The sequence below is a fragment of the Papio anubis genome, chromosome 12 (genome assembly GCF_008728515.1).
Source record: "Papio anubis isolate 15944 chromosome 12, Panubis1.0, whole genome shotgun sequence".
NCBI lineage: Eukaryota > Metazoa > Chordata > Mammalia > Primates > Cercopithecidae > Papio > Papio anubis.
The window spans coordinates 12,501,717-12,513,813 of NC_044987.1; the positions used below are offsets into that span (position 1 = coordinate 12,501,717).

Sequence of the window (12,097 nt, forward strand, 5' to 3'; positions counted from 1 at the left end):
CAGTCAGTAATGCCCATTCACAAAAGCATGGGATGAGGCAATCATGCTTGCAGCGAGGAAGTCTCTCTCACGCTTTTTATTTTGTATGTAGTTGATAATCACTTTTCTTGCATCTGGCTAAATGTCTGACCATGTGAAGTCCCATGAATACTAAAGAGCAAGTGCCCCAAATATGTGCACATTTTTATTGTATAATTGATGCAAGTGACTGCTCTGTGAATAAAATGTTTGCACATACAGTGACTTTGTGTTGGGCCAGGAGTTATTTACTGGGAGCCAACAGAGGCTCTTTATACAATTGAGGCCCTGGTTGACCCTCCCTTGTGAAGTTGGACAGAATTTTCTCCAGCATTCTCCCATGTGGTAGTGCTCTGCCTAACCCTTAGCTCTATCCTGTGTCTCTTCCCTTTAGGGTCTTGAGCTCAGCTCTCCGTACCTGTTAGAGAGTACCTGATAGAGTAACGTTTCTCTAACATATTATTTAATGAGGTGGGGTCCTCCCATGGGTATTAGGGCATTAATAAAGGAACCTAGAAGACTGACAAGACTTCACTGCTCAGGGAAGGATTCTCCAATGATTTATTTTTTGTTTTCTTTGACACCATGGCAAACTAGCAGGGGTGAAGGGAGGAACCCAGGCTAAATCACTCTTATTATATTTTTCAACACAATTTGTCTGGGAAGACTGTTAAGCAGACAAAGCTTACCTTTTGTTCCCACAGCTCTGCTTCCTACTTTGCTCCAGTAACCGGGACATTCTGTGCCCTTTTGTTTCTGTCACTTGCCTTCAAGCCCAAACTCACTAAAGTTTATTTACAGATGTGACCAGAAACAGGATCTTGCTCCTGTGTCTCCATCATTGCTGTGCCAGCAGAGCGAGAGATATTCATTCCATCCACACAGGAGGACCAGAAAACATGCTACTTTTGAGGAATGTACATGAGGCCAAGGATACCAGTCTGTATCCTAAAAGGTTCACGTGACAATAGAATCATTAATACAGTGTCTCAGAGTTCCAGATGCACCTTCTCCCTTTGCTTTTTAAATACTTAAGATTTTAATCACCGATTTGGAGCTTAGAGGTCATCTATACAACTCCACTTGCCTTCTCCTTCTCCAGTGCAACCTTCAGCCATCCCATTTGTTTTCCTAAGTTCGACTACGCCTATGTTTACAAATAGATATCCGGCCCCAGCAAAAGATGCAGAGAGGCTAGCCCCAACCCCTGGCATTTAATTCCATCTAATGAAAGACCAACTTAGAATTTCCTTAACCAGTTTAGAATTTCCTTTTAGCCAAAATTCTTTCCTTAAATTCTAAATGCAGAAAGTTTAGCTGCAAACAAAGATATACTTCTCGGTTAAAGGTTTATGGGTTTTATTTGAGCTGCTCAGGACTGATATTGGTGGTATACTCACCATTTCCTCTGTTTTGCCTTGTCTTTAGTTTTTTTACTTCTTCAGGTTTATTATTTATTCATTGAGCTATTTCCTCCCCTCTCCCGGCCTTATCTCTGTCCTCCTTTATCATGTTCTTCTCTGGACCATCCTTCTTATTGTCTGCCTACTTTATTTTCCACACACACTGAAAATTATTAGCACAGATGCTAGACCACTTCCCACCTTCACGATCCCAGAAACATCTGATTGCAGGGTAAAACGCCTTTAATGGCCATTCTATTCAGTCCCCTGCAGTCAAGTCACTGCTCTGCCCATGAGCAACTGCTATCATCATTTCAAATCTGAATAGAAATATCGACTCCTCAAGAAAACCTTCTTTGACCTCCTCCCAATTAGATCCTGTCCCTTTGTTTGTGTTCTCATAACTTGCTGTAATGTTTTTCTTTATACCATTCATGGTTTGTAATTGTGTATTTCGGTAATGATTTGATAAATGCATGCTCCTCCCATAGGACTTTCCTCTAGAGAAGGGAGAAGTGTACGGTTTACTCACCACTGTATCCCTACCTCTTAGCTCAAGCATGGCTCATAATATGAAACAATAATAATTCATTCTTCTTATTATTACTAATACATCTATGATCAGCCTCGTTTTTATTATAAAACCAAACCTAGTGATAGGTCGGGGAGTTACAGATTTGCTTTATCCCTTACTCACTAATTCATTCATATATTCCATACGGCCATCAAACAAATAACAAAAAATATATACATTTCATGATTGCTGTTTCAACCCCTTTTCAAGCAAACAAGGGTGAAACAGCTAAAAACTCTACCGATTGAAGAAACTTGTAATTGTTTAGGGGATAACTGGCAAATATAGAAACATACATGATTCTAATACAAAATAGAACTGTTCGGTGCCCAAGAGAGCACTTTGAGCTTGGAGGACTGGAGAAAGATTTACAGAGGAAGCAGTCTTTAGCTGAGACTTGATGGTTATGGGAAACTTGGACAAGTGGAGGTGGGAAGAAACCGTGTTCTAGATGCAAGCAAGAGTGAGATCAAAAGCTTGTACCTCTATCTGTAGAAAGTCATGTGCGTGTATAGTAAATAGTCAATATCTTAGTGATCTCAAAAGAAAGATGGTGTAGAAACTGAAGACTGAAAGCAGGTCCTGGAAGAAATTGAATGTTTGTCACAGGAGCTTAGATTTTTATTCTTAGGCCAGGGTGGAGTCATTGGAGGCCTTGGAGAATGGTGACCTCATCTGAATTGTGAGTTTGGAAAAGTAATTTAGCACCACTGTGTCTCAGAGTTAAGTTGGCTGTTGTGCTGATGTCGGAGACTCCTGTCTCTGATGTTTGATTCCCTATTCCTTAGTGTCCAAGGAGGGACTTTAACCTCTGCTGCTCTGGCCTGAAATCATCTACCAAGTGTCCCTGATACTCATTGCCTGCAGTTTAAAACTCTGCGTATCATTTGCTTCTCAACTGACACACTTGATCTTGGTCTCTTTAAATAAATAGACAACTCACAGCACATCTTTCAAGTCAGGTCTTCTTCCTTCTACTTTCAGATGAGGAAACTGAGGCTTGTAAGTGGCAGAACTGATTTTCAAATCCAAGTCTTCTGATCCCAGGTCTAGAGCTCTTTTCTGTCATAAGTTGACCATCTCTGTTAGCTCTAACAAAGGTTAAAAATATGAATGAATACAAATCAATCCACAATAATTAAAATTTATTGAATCCTTTCTATGTGCAGACCCTGTTCTAAGTGTTTTTATGTGTATCGAATCACTTAATGACCACAACCATTTTTTGAGGTAGTTACTATTGTTATTCCCCCTTTTATAGGTGAGGAAATTGTGATATGAGAATTTTAAAAATGTGCCAGTCATACCATTAAGTAGAAGAGCCTGGACAGAAACCCTGGCATCTGATTTTTGAATCTGTGCTTTACTGCTGTGTAACTGCCTCCTAAGTTTAGGGATACACATATGTGAATGCACCTATTCATTTTCCCATATGCAGTGGGTGCTTAATAAATGTTGCCTGAATGTTAGTTTTATCTTTGATTTCAACTGATGTTGTGTGCATCCTACTTGTCTTGTGCCTCAGACCAATTTTGCTATCTGTGATTTGTTCTCCAGATGCTCCAACACAGGTGGTCATCCCTAGATTAATGGCTCTACTGCTGTGCATTTATTTCTGGTCCTTCACCCTCTGCAACCCCAGGGGTCTACATTCACTTTCCATCCTGGCCTTTCCAATCAAATTCAAACTTTCCTTGTTCTAGTTAATTACAGATAACATTTGCTCTTCTGTGCTTGCAAAAGATATGGTGACATGTAATATACACACTTTTAGGGTCACATACACACTTTTTGAGGAATGAGTCTTTTATAAACCTATTACTCCTCTACCAGCATTGTATGGGTTTCCAAAGACTATCAGGAAAGATCTTTTGGAATGGCAAGCAACTCACTAAAATTTCATCAAAGCAGATTAAATTTTTTAAAGAAAAACTAATAGCTGTTGTATATCTACTACGTTATGCTAGGCACTAAACATTTTCAAATATCATGTGTCTTATTTAGAAATCACAATGATTACATGAAGAATTATCACCTTATTTTACAGGGAAGAAATTAGGCTCAGATAAATAAAGGTGCTCATGGTTAGGACTAGGGAGTTGTGGAACAACGGTACAAATACAGGTGTGTCTGACTTCAAAGTTCAGTCATCTGACTGACAAATATTTATTAAGTTCCTACCATAAGCCTAGTACCTGTTAGGTCCTAGGGATGTGTCAAGAAGCAAGATAGGCATGGTTCCCTCTGCAAAGAGCTCACAATCCAGCAAGAACAGATAACTGCATAAATGATTATATCAAGTGTGATAAATGCTGAGACAGAAGAAATGCAACTAATATGTCCCTTCTTTATATTCCCAAAGTAGTAAACAATGTAAGCTTTAATTTTCCTTTTTAGAAATGTACATTGCATTTAATAAAGTAATTATTCCCTTCTCTCCAATCTTCAATCTTCACATTCTCACTCTACTAGGGGAGTTTATTTGAACAACAGAGGATCTTAACACTATGTAATGCACCATGATACCTACTGTTGGAAAATTAAAAACTACAGGTGTGGTGTTAGGCCATTAGAAGCTGCCAGCGGTAATCTGCAAGATGTGCTAGAAAAGTTTAGGAAAACCTGTGAGAGGGTCCACTTTGGTAACCAAGCTCCTTTTGCATGAGTGGTCAGGAAAACCTGGCTAGCATGAGATAGTGCTTTGGCAATGGCAGTGGCAGGCTGTGGGCTGTGAGAGGAGCTTGTACCCTGGTCTTGTTTACAATTTGTCTGAGGCTCCTTGAGCTCAGCCCAGCCAGATGGACTCTTCCTCTCAAATATCAGACCTGATCTCTTCAAATAAAACAGTACAAAGCACATTAAAAGCTTTGATCCAACTGTTCACTTTGCATTTGTGTGTGTTGGGGAAATGGGGACAAAGGAAGGATTTATGAGGCCTTTCTGTGGGTGGCCAGCGCAGACGCTGGGTACGTTAGAGGGAGGACGGGAGTGCTTGCTCTGTGCCGAGGCTCGTGGGACCCATGGCCCTGGCCTGCTCGGACGCCCCCGTGTGCTCACCACCTTCCCGGAACTTGCCCTGTGGGCCTCTTTCACATTTCAGTCTTCTAGTCATAAAGGGAAAGTTCCTGCGATAGAAGCCCTGACTTAGCTGGTCAATCTTTTTCTCTGCCTCGGGGCGGGTTGGAATCGGACACCTTTCTTTAGGATTTTTCTGGAAAAGAAGTTTGTCAACATCTCTTGGTGACACCATCTTCCATTTTCATGAGCACATTGTACCCTTGAATCATTTCACATAGAGTAACTAATTTGATTTACGTCATCCCAAAACAGGTGGTTATGTATACATTCTCTCTCTCTCTCTCTCTCTCTCTCTCTGTCACACACACACACACACACACACACACACACTATATACAGACATTTCTATTACACATATTAGAAAACTGGGTGTTTTGATTACAGGAAGGAGGAATCTTTAAGTGACTCCTATTATATACCAGACACTTTCAACAGATGATCTCACGAATCCTCTCATTCCCATAATGTAGGTGAGATTTGCCCGTTTTAAAGATGCAAACTACTGACGCTCAGAGAGTTTAAGGACTCTCTGGTTCATTTGTAACAGATACATATTATCATATTACCTATATGAAAACTATGATTACCAAAAGGATGGAGCTAAGATTCAAACTCAAGTATGTTGATTCTGAGGCCTGTTTGGTTTGCTCTTCTGTGCTCATTGGCCTGCAGTTGCAAAGCTGCACCCCTCACGGGACTTTTGTCCTCTAACTTCTAGCTCAGTGTTCTTTGCCTCTACCAAACCTGAGGTGTAAAGGGACGGCGGCTCTCAGAAAATACTCCTTTGTGTCTGTTTTCTTTTATTTGTGTTCAGTAGATCCCGAGAACATCTCACAGGAAAGTTTCAATACAAGTTTTGAGATCAGTAAATGAAAGGAATTTATATGGGCAGAATATACAATATGTTGAATGAGGATTCAGGAGCCTTCTTACGCTTAGGAATGGGGATACAGCAGAAAATCGCAGCGTTCTTTTTGCTGAATAGAAAAGCAACTCTGATTACTTAGTAAATACAGTGAGTGAAGTCTATAGAATCCGTGAGTGTTGATATAATATTGGCTTCTTATTTCTCAGTTTCAAGTCACCTTGCTTTCCTCACCCCACCCACCAACTCTGCGTCCGGAAAAAACTGTTGCACGTTAAGCATTTGGTCTCTGGATAGTTCAGGGATGGGCGCTAGAGAGAAAAGGAATTTAGAAATTCCAATACAAACACAATACATAAAGCTTCATAAATTTCAGTGATTAAAGAATTTAAATGCCCCTTTAAAAATCGATTCTTCCTAGATTTCAAAAACAAATGAAGCATTTTGAAAAATAAAGATAAAACATGATTGTTTCATGTTTCTCAAATAGTATTTAAAAATAGCTAGTCAGTGTGTGTGTGTGTGAGAGAGAGAGAGAGGGAAAGACTAGGTACTGTAATTTTAATTGCTTGTAATCTAACTTGCCTTTTTGTTCCTTTTTTCTTCCTTTCTTTCTTTTCTTTTTTTGTATCAGTTAATCTGTTGGTTACATTTTCAGCTTTTCTTTGCTTCTGGTTTCATTTTCAGATGAAAAAATGCTAGGCACACAGTGCTGCTGTCTGGTTGCCATGGCGACCACAGCCTATTATCCTGCCTTGTCATTCATCAAGAAAGAATTACACTTGACAGAGGCAGAGGAAAATGCCTGCAGTCTGCAGCATAGGAGGAAAAAAAGCTTTTCTTGTCTTCTATGTATGTAAAAGGTCTTTAATGCCCGTTTAGTTACATGTTTTATTTAGCATTATTTATTACTTGTAAGGACAATAACAGATACCTGTAAAAATACGTCCCCCCCACCTAAAGTATTTAACTTGCAATTTGTCCATTTGCCTTGCTTCCCCATTTCAGACATATACCTAGTGTCACGCTCCCACCCACCACCACAAAAACCGCTTCCACTCCGGCAATAGAAACAGCCAAATGACTACATTCTCCACGGAGAATGACCACTGCAAAGGTAGCTAAGAGAGCCAGTTTTTCTTCCAAAAATGTTTTTTCTAATCAATAGTTCTGTTGTCCTGCTATTCTTAAAACTAATGAGTGCCATACATAATCAATGAATAATTGAATACATTAATAACTTTTGATTAAATTATTTCTCCAAGTGTGCAATGCCCATGAAGTATAGCATCAACAAACTAATGCAAAACTGCAGAGATCTTTCCGTGAGATAATTGAATATAAAATCATGATTGCTTTTTACAAATTTGGATTCATCCCAAATCCATTGTTCTTCAAAGGCAGGAAAAGGTAATTACTTGTTATTTGACTATTCCTCATCATGGCTATTTGGATTAACCCAAATTATTTCCAAAAATAAATGGTGTAATAACTTTTGTATGTTTAAACATCTAGACTTTTTTTTAAGTCTGATATTTTCCCACCTCATTATTCAACTCTTACAATGGCTGTATCCAGTGGGCAATTTTAAACAACTTTTCTCTGCGGATTTCTTTGCTTTGCTCTCCTCGAATTGTTTGATTTCCTTGTTAAGATGGAGAATGTGGTGGTAAAAGAGGCAGTATTTTAAGCTGAGATCCTCTGAGAGTGTTTTTAAAAATATTTCTGTTTGATCTTTTGTCTCAGTGATCAGAGAAAAGATGGACAGTAACAACAGTTCACCTTGAGCTGTTAGAATACCAGCATTTAGCATAACTGATATTTGTGACAATTAAGCCATGCTACGTTGAGTGTAAATGGGCAACTACAATGGGGACCACTGGACTTCTGAAGTTCAAGTTCTATTCTGTCTGAAGACAATTTCCCTACCAGAGGTCAAACTTTAGCACACACATGCAGACACAGAAGTCATAGTCCTGCATTGTAAGTGAAACAGAATTGGACAATTATCGGGTCAGTTTTGGTTTTGAAATGGTTCAGATTCTAACCTTCCCACCACTTCCTTAATTATCTCAACAATTCTGGCAAGAGGAGGTTTGGGGGTGGAAAAAGATAATTCTAAAAGAATTAAATAATTATAGCTGTCAGGAAATCTGTGCTGGATTTTTATATATTCCTGCATAATAATTCAAAATCTCTGGATCTTTACTGTATCTCGGATAAGTTATTTTAATGCATACCTCGCAGCATCCTTTATACACCCTTGCAATGTAAACATGTAGAAACCATGGAATGTTTTTCTTTAATCTTGACATTTGGGAGAGCAAAGGAAACAACAAAAAGGAGAAAAGACGTGTTGAGTTTAGAATTGTGGCTATTTCTTATTGGTTCTAAACTTTTACTTTAATATTGCAGCAACACCGCTGTTCATTTCCTGTTAAACTTCAAGCCTACCTTTTGATTTTCAAATGTCCCTTAGGCTAATGTTTTCACTGAAGAATGAAATGAACAGGCAGAAACAATTAAGCGAGCAGATACAGTGAAAACGAGCACCACACCGCACTTTCACAGAAATGGAAGTGTATGAAGGAATTCTGCTTGGAATTTGATCCCACAGCAGCAAAGCTTTTGCTCCTTGTCATTTTTCTTCTGCCTACCCCCAGTGCACACCACTTCCCCTGTATGGGGGAAAAAAGATCTAGGCACACAAAGGAACTCCTAAATACTCACAGGCGTGGGAAATATTTTCTCTGCTTGTTACTAGTACAGGATAATCTCCAAGGAAGAAAATCGAGCTAGATATTCTACACTGCAAATGTCTCCCAAAGCCTGTTAAATGTTCACATATGTCTTTATGAAATTTGTAATATGGATTGTTTATATAGTCCTGATTAAGAGCGTGAACATCATTAAAAAGGATAAAGTCAGTTTGAGGACGGAAAATTATAAAGTCAGCTAAAACTGTTACCTACAAAAAAAGTATGGACTTTTTTTTTTAACTTAATAATCTGTGGCTCTTTAAAGAAAAAGATACATAAACAGTCAAAAGTGAGTTGTTAAAGAGCCTTCTAAAGTGTATCAGGAATTAACAAAGAAGTAATTAACTCTACCCCAAACACATCAGCCATCACCTGTTTATAGCATTTTTGTCCCTCTATGAAAGCTGTATCTTCTTTTTTAGTCCCACACTAAGAGATTTTACGCTGCAAGAGCTTGGCATTCCTATTTTTGGATTGACTGTGTTAAAACAGGGTGCTATAATACACAAAGGAGACCTGTTACAATATAGCAAGGTAAAGGGGCTGAAGGAAGAGGCATCATAGGATCCATTCTGGGAGAATCTATATTATTATCAGATACAATGCTCGCATGATTGATTCAAGATGAGCTCTGTCTGAATTCAAACTTGATTTCTAAAGACAGTATGCATTTGGAAATTGCCTTGTGAAACCGTCAGAATACAGAAAACACAAAGTTTAAACCTTTTGGATGCCTTCTAGTACCTCAGCAGTGAATCAGGAAGATGGACGGCATCCGCAAGATTATACTGAGCGGAAGGCATGGTTTTTGTTTTTTATTGAATCCATCCTGTAGTATTTTCCCAATAAAACACCTCTTGTAAACCAGGGTCTTTGTATTTTTGTTGTTGTTGTTATGGGATTTTTTTAAATACCAGTATAATAGTTTTACTCTACAATAGTGAAGATGGGAAGACAGCTGCTAGTAAACATAAAACCAGTCATATAATGGCATCACAATGGATTTTTTATTTGAGATTCCAGGATGGGGTAAATTTGTTACCCCAGCAAATAGCTGGTTACATGGAAATTGACTTTAGGGAACATTTCCCTGAAAAAGAAGGCAATTTATATTGGTTAAAACACTAAACACCAACACACTTCCTCTTTTTTGTTATTTATTCAAAAACAAAACAAATAAGAACATACCTATGTGGTGTCTAGACATCAGAACTCTCTAGTAAACCATTCTTGAAGGTGTTATAATACCAGTCCTGAAGCAATAAAAAGGCACAAATGAATTTTCAGCAGTGCATGGAAGATGTAAGTGGAATAGGGTAGTTTGTCTTATCTGCAGTTATCTACCACTGGCATCACTGAATTAAGAAAATTGAGATCATTTGGTCATCTTGCTTGCCTTTGTAACACAAAAAGATAAATCTAAAATATTCATGGATGTATTTACATATTTGCCAACACAGTTCATTCTTCAGATTATAGTTTTTTTTCCCCTTACAGGGAAAAAAAAAAAAAAAAAAGGTAGCAGTAGCAGCAGGGAAAATGTAATTAAACACATGAAAAACTTCACGAGGATGGATAGCACTAAACTTTCAAACTAGTCACCACTACAATTAGCAATTCTCTTTTGCTAGAGGTCCATTGTGGCCCCCCAGAAGAGGCTCCCAGAACCTGTTTGGAAAAAGGTCTTTGCAGATACAGTTAAGCTAATGATCTCAAGAGGACATCGTCCTGGATAAGGGTGGAGCCTAAGCCCCAAAACAAGATTACCTGAAAGAGAAAAGAAAGGGGGAAACACACAGAGACACAGTCGGGGAGGCCACATGAAGATGGAGGCAGAGACAGGAGTGATGAGCCTTCAAGCCAAGGAATGCCAAAGGCTGCCAGCAGCCACGAGAAGCTGAGAGACACAGAGAACGAATCCTCTGCCAGAGCCTCCAGAAGGAACTAACCCTCTAAATACCTCGATTTTGGACTTCTGGACTCCAGAACTGTGAGAGAATATATTTCTGTTGTTTTAAGCCATTCAGTTTGTAGTAATTGGTTACAATAGCCCTGTGAAGCTAATGTACGGTCCTTCAACAATCAAAGCAAAAAAGGGGACCTATTAGCACTTTGAGTGCAAGGGAGGAAGGAATAACTGAGCTGTTGGAAGGTCAGTGTGCAGCGGGATGTCATAAGCAACCAGAACTCAGGTCCAAATTCTGCCAGAAGTCTCCCTCTGTGTTAGTCTGTTCTCACACTGCTAATAAAGACATACCTGAGACTGGCTAATTTATAAAGGAAAGTGGTTTAATTGACTCACAGCTCTGCAGGGCTGCAGGGGGCCTTAGGAAACTTACAATCATGACGAAAGTGGAAGTAAACACATCCTTCTTCACATGGCAGCAAGGAGAAGTGCCGAGTCAAAGGAGGAAAAGCCCCTTATAAAACCACCAGATCTCATGAGAACTCACTCACTATCACGAGCACAGCAGCACAGGGGTAACTGCCCCCATGATTCAATTACCTCCCACCAGGTCCCTACCAAGACACGTGGAGATTATGGGAATTACAATTCAAAATGAGATTTGGGTGGGGACACAGCCAAACCATATCAGTCTTTTTCCTCTGTGCTTCACTGTCTGTCATTGAAAACTGGCATTCTTCACTTGGCAGGAAACACTGCTGCTAACATCTTTTGAGTTTTTTATTGTATGGCTTCAATCATCTCAGACATACTAACTTCCTTTCATATTTCCAAATTATTTGAAAGAATCTTACTTTCCTAATTTGAGTCACGTCTCACCCTGAACTAACAAACAGAGGCTAAGCTGCCAGGATCTTATAAAATATGACAGCTCCTAAGGAAACCACTTGAATGGATGGAGGTGCTGGGCACCCAGGTGTCCGTCCCATGGGATCTTTTCTGTCTATTTTATGATAGCCATTTTTTTAAGGACAACAGTGTGGCATTTGCAAAGACATTTGTTTTGTGGACAAGATGTGCAAGTGAATCTGAGCTCTGCCATTTACTGGAAGTGTGACATTAGCAAGTCACTTGGCCTTTCTGAGCTTTCTTATCTTGTTAAAAATGAGGATAGATTGTTTGATAAACACTCTAAACCTAGAAGAATCTCAATAATGTTTGTTAATAATGGTCATAGAAGTATTGAACTTAAATGGACCTTAAAGACAGACAAGGTTAATCACCTTATTTTCACAGATGAGATTTTAGAATTTAAGTTGGTGAGAAAACCAGGGCAAGAATTTAGGTTACTTAACTACCAGATTAGTGTTCCTTTGTTGTTTTATATGATCTGTTCCCATCCCTGTGGATATAAAATAAGGTCTCATCTGAAAGGTGTTATTCAACTAAAGAAAAAGCAGCTTTCTTAGAACAGACACTGATATTAGGCTTTAG

The 12,097-nt window shown here is 39.0% G+C and overlaps 1 long non-coding RNA gene across 2 annotated transcripts in view; it reads left to right on the top strand.

Moving 5' to 3' along the window:
- The window catches only part of LOC101021565, a 74,728-nt gene that overhangs the window by 28,001 nt on the left and 34,630 nt on the right, over positions 1-12,097 (top strand). The gene's annotated exons all lie outside the window — the stretch shown is intronic.